This window comes from Juglans regia, chromosome 2 (assembly GCF_001411555.2).
Source record: "Juglans regia cultivar Chandler chromosome 2, Walnut 2.0, whole genome shotgun sequence".
NCBI classification, from domain to species: Eukaryota; Viridiplantae; Streptophyta; class Magnoliopsida; order Fagales; family Juglandaceae; genus Juglans; species Juglans regia.
In genome coordinates this window covers 445,849-451,687 of record NC_049902.1, presented here as the reverse complement: position 1 = coordinate 451,687, position 5,839 = coordinate 445,849, and positions in this window count along the sequence as shown.

Below are 5,839 nucleotides of genomic sequence, written 5' to 3'. Positions count from 1 at the left end.
TTGATGATGATTTTGGTACATACACGTGGGCATTCGAATTTTTAATAGTAAATCTTGTTCATTTTAAAACCGATTGCGTGATCTTTACTATCTTCACGATTAAATACAATATTACTCATATAAATGACTTCTTAACCAAAATCAGCTTTTTATAAGCACCATACATTTTCTCTGAGCTAGAGTTTAAACTATATTATTGGTGTTCGTGCGTGACAGACAGACATACATGCGCAACCGTATTTATAAGAATCGGATTACTATGCGGTTCAGAATAATTCGTTCTATTGATCCGGTAGTTATATTTTATAATTTTTTTATTTTTATTTTTATTTTTTTTTATTTTTTTAATAAATTTAAATATTTTTTTAAAAAAATAAATCAATTCATTTAAAATTATTTTGTTAATTATTAAATATAAAAATTATTATTATTTTTTAAGCGGTCAAGTGAACGGTCACATTTGTAGTCAAATGTGATAAAATCAAATCAAGCTTTTTCCTATTTGTAATCAAATCAAGCTTTACTTTTTTGTTTTAACTGTTATGTATATATGTCCTAAGCTTTTTATGCAAGTTACAATAAGTTTCTAATAGCAAAAGAGAAAGACAACCTTATTTCCTTCTTGGAAATGCAGTACTACAAGGGAGAAATGCAACTTTAATTTTCCACCGACTTTTTAAGCACTCCTTCCAACGCGTTTTGTCCCTGTTCAAATCTAGAATTTCAGGACCGAGATTCTCCAAGTCAAGTGAAAAGAAGCAAATGCATAAAACGAGGTTCATTATCGGCTCAGTCTGCTCAAGCGGAGTATCCATGTAGCTCGAGCGGAGGCGTCAGACAGAAAGTTCGTGCATAATCGGCTCGGTAGGCAGCTCAAGTGGATATGATATAATCAATTTACTCGACACTCGTTCAACATACCACTTGAGTGGAGTTTAAATCAGAGAGTTTGCTCGTGAATCACTTGACACATGGCTCAAACAATTGACGAGAAATAAGTTCATTTAATACACGCTCAACATACTGTTCGAGCGAATATCACTTTTGATGAAATTTTAGAATTTCCGCCATGTACCCTATATATTTGTGTTTTATGTTACTGTGGCCATACAGTGTGTGCACAGTAGTCACCCCACTATTGTATTGTGATTACTCAAGTAATAAAAATCATTTGCAGCTCTCGTGGACATAGACAAGTTGTCAAACCATGTAAATCTTGTATCGTGTGATTGTTTGATTGTTCTTTTCGCATTTGCTTTCAATTATTGTCATCGTTTTTCACAACAATTGGTATCAAGAGCCAATGTTCAGGTTACAGGAAAAACGATGGCTAGAGAAAAAGTGAAGGTATCCAGAATCAAGAAGTTCGATGGCATAGATTACGAGTATTGGAGGATGTAGATAGAAGACTACATCTATGGGAAGAGACTTCATCTTCCATTGTTGGGGAAGAAGTTGAAGGGCATGGAAGAAATTGATTGGAACCAGTTGGATCGACAAGTTCTGGGGGTTATTTGGCTAACTCTGTCGAGATCCGTTGCACACAACGTCATCAAGGAGAAGACAAGTGCAAATCTCATGGTGGCTTTGTCAGGTATGTATGAAAATTCGTCAGCGAATAACAAGGTACACTTGATGAAAAAGTTATTTAATTTGAAGATGGCAGAAGGTACCTCTGTTGTACAACATCTGGACGATTTTAATACTATCACATATTAATTGTCGTCAATTGAAATTGAATTTGATGATAAGATACGTGCACTAATATTATTAGCTTCACTGCCAAACAGTTGGGAAGCCAAGAGAATGGTTGTTAATAATTCTGCAAGTAAAACAAAGTTGAAATATGATGATATACGTGATTTGATTTTGGCTAAGGAGGTGCAGATGAGGGATTCAGGTGAGACATTGGGTTCAAGTTCAGCACTGAATGTTGATTCTCGGGAGAGATCACAAGACAGGAACTCAAACAGAGGTAGATCAAAACCAAAGAACAGGGGCAAGAGCAAGTCAAGGCCTAGGCAGTAGGACATTGCTAGAATTGTGGCAAGGCAGGTCACATAAAGAATAACTGTAAAAACCTGAAGAAGACGGAGAATGATAGTGCTAATGTGGTTACTGAAGAAGTACAAGATGCATTATTGCTCGCAGTTCATAGTCTGGTTGATGACTGGATACTGGATTCAGTGGTCTCGTTTCACACATCTTCTTATCGGGAAATAATATAGAACTATGTTGCTGGTGATTTTGGAAAGGTGTACATGACTGATGGAGAGACATTGAACGTGGTGGGAATGGGGGACATTGATGTTGCACTCCTTAACAAGAACAAGTGGACCTTGCAGAAAGTCAGACACATTCTTGAGTTGAAGAAAAACTTCATCTCTGTTGAGCAGCTCAATGATTATAGTAATTCAGTAGTGTTCTCAGATAGCACCTGTAAGGTTACCAAATGGGCATTGGTATTGACTCGGGGTAAGAAAACTGGTACTCTATATATGACTACTGATTTGAATAACATTGTAGCTACTACCGTTGCAGATAGTACAACACATTTGTGACATTGTAGGCTTGGCCATATGAGTAAGAAGGGCATAAAAAAACTATTATCTAAAGACAAGCTACCATAACTGAAATCAATTGATCTCAATATGTGTGAGAGTTGTATTTTGGGAAAAAAACAAAAATGTCAGTTTCTTAAAGAGTGGCAGAACACTGAAAACAAGAAAGCTGGATCTTGTACACACATACATGTGGGGACCTTCTCCAGTGGCATCTCTTGGAGGTTCTTGATATTACGTCACGTTCATTAACGACCATAGTATGAAGGTATGAGTTTATTTTTTGAAGTATAAATCTGATGTATTTAATGTGTTCAAAAATTGGAAAGCCTTGGTTGAGACAGAGACAGAGACAGAGACAGACTTCAAGCTGAAATGCTTGAAATCTGATAATGGTGGTGAGTACATTGATGGAGAGTTCAAGGAATATTGTGCAGCTCATGGCATTAGAATAGAGAACACCATTGTTGGGACACCACAACAAAATGAAGTTACTAAATGAATGAATATAACCATTAATGGGCATGCTATAAGCATGAGGCTGCATGCTGGATTACCACCTACATTTTGGGTAGACGCAGTCAGCACTGTCGTCTACCTGATAAACAGAGGACCATCAATTTCGTTGGAGTTTGGATTGTCTGAAGAGGCATGGAGCGGGAAAGATGTCAAATGCTCGTAGTAAGCTTGAGACTAAGTCAAAAAAATGTTATTTCATTAGTTATGGAGACTAGTCATTTGGCTATCGTTTCTGGGATAAGTAGGGTCGGAAGATCATAAGAAGCAAGAATGTGATATTCAATCAGAAGATTATGTACAAGGACAAGTTCAGTACAGTTGCTGAAACAATTCCTCGGGAGTCTGAGTTTGTGAGACCAGAGGTCGCAATGCAATGAAGAGATGTGAGTGACGAGGAGAGTGAGCCTAGTGCACCCATTCCTATTATTCTGCAATTAGATCCAAAGCCATCCACTCCTGTAACTGTAGTTCACAGATCAATTAGGACTATTCGTCCCCCATAGCGTTTCTCACCTACTTTGAATTACATTTTGTTGAAAGATGGTGGAGAACCGCAGAGCTATGAGGAAACTTTGCTGAATGAAAATTCAAGTAAGTGAGAGCTAGCCATGAAGAATGAGATGTATTTCTTGTTAGGGAATCAGACATGAGAGTTGACAGAACTTCCATAAGGGAATAAGGCATTGCACAACAAGTGGGTATACCGGGTAAAGACTGAGCATGATGACATTAAGATGTACCATGCCAAACTTGTTGTAAAAGGCTTTCAGCAGAAAAAGGGTATTGATGACTCTGAGATCTTTTCTCCCGTGGTAAAGATCACAATCATCAAGTTAGTGTTGACTATGGTTGCCACTGAAGATTTATTTCTTGAGCAGTTAGATGTCAAAATAGCTTTCCTTCACGGAGACATAAAAGAAGATATATACATCAACCTAAGGGGTTCGTAGTACAGGGAAAGGAAGATTCAATTTGTAGGCTAAAGAAGAGCTTGTATGGCCTGAAGCAAGTTCATAGACAGTGGTACCATAAGTTTGACAGTTTTATGTGCAATTCAGGGTACCTCAAATGTCAAGCAAATCATTGCTGCTATGTCAGGCATTTTGACAATTCATACATTATCTTATTGTTGTATGTGGATGGCATGCTTATTACAGGGGCTAGTATTGATGAGATCCATGATCTGAAGAAGCAAATGTCGAAGCACTTTGCAATGAAGGATTTGAGAGCTGCAAAACAAATCATTGGCATGAGAATTGTCAGAGGTAGAGTCAAAGGTATGTTGAGACTCTCACAGGCTGAGTATGTGAAAAAGGTACTCAGCAGGTTCAATATGGACTAGGCCAAACCAGTTGGCACACCCTTAGGTAGTCACTTCAGACTCAGTAAGGATCAGTCACCAAAGTCAGAGGAGAAAAAGACTAAATGAGTAAGGTTCCTTATGCCTCAGCTATCGGTTCACTTATGTATGCTATGGTTTGTACAAAACTAGATATTGCCCATGCAGTGGGAGTTGTGAGCAGATACATGAGTAACCCAAGAAAACAATGTTGAGAAGATGTGAAGTGGATTCTGAGATACCTTAAAGGCTCTTCAGAAACATGCTTGTGTTTCTCGAGAGAGAGCTTAGAGGTGCAGGGCTATGTTGATGCTGATTTAGCTGGAAATACTGATAGTAGAAAGAGTACCACAAGCTTTGTTTACACTTTGGGTGGTACTGCCGTGTCATGGGGTTCTAATTTTCAGAAAATAATTTCTTTGTCGACTATATAAGTTAAGTATATTGTAATGTCATAAGTGTCAAAGGAGATGATTTGGTTACAAGGCTTCTTGGAGGAATTTGGTAAAAAGAATCAAAAGGGCACTCTCTACAGAGACAGTCAGAGTGCCATATTTCTTGTCAAGAATCCAGTATTTCATTTCAGGACCAAACACATATAGTTCAGGTATCACTTTATTCGATTATTGCTAGATGATGGGCAGCTGTTACTTGAGAAAATTTGTGGAAGTAAGAATCCTACTGATATGTTAACAAATGGTATTACACTTGAGAAATTGAAGTTATGCACAACTTCAGTTGATCTTTTAGCATGAAGACAAGGGCAATGAATTGCAGAGGTAGAGGATAGCATGTTTTGAGGCAGAAGGTGATACAGTGGTTGAGCCAGTTTCAAAGTGGGAGAATTTTTTAGTATTGTAGAGCCTGGCCTAGTCTGCTCGAGCGGGGCATCTATGCCGCTCGAGCAGAGACGTCAGATAGAGAGTTCGCATGTGATCCGCTCGACTAGTAGAGAGTTCGCGTGTGATCTACTCGATACAGAGAGTTCGCTCGACACTTGCTCGACATACCGTTCAAGTTGTGTTCAAGTCAGAAAGTTCACTCGTGAGCCGCTTGACACATGGCTCGAGCAATTGACGGGAAACAAGTTCGCTCGATGTTTGCTCGACACGTCGCTCGAGCGAATATTGCTTTTGATGAAATTTTAAGGTTTCCACCGTGTACCCTATATATTTTTGTTTTGTGTTATTGTGGCCGTACAGTGTGTACACAGTAGTCGCCCCACTATTGTATTATGATTCCTCAACTAATAAAAATCATCTGTAGCTCCCGTGGACGTAGACAAGTTGCCAAACTACATAAATATTGTGTTGTGTGATTGTTTGATTGTTCTTTTTGCGTTTACTTTCAATTATTGTCAATATTTTTTACAACGCGTAATGTTTAGACAGTAATAAGTACTACTGTTTTGAAAACAATC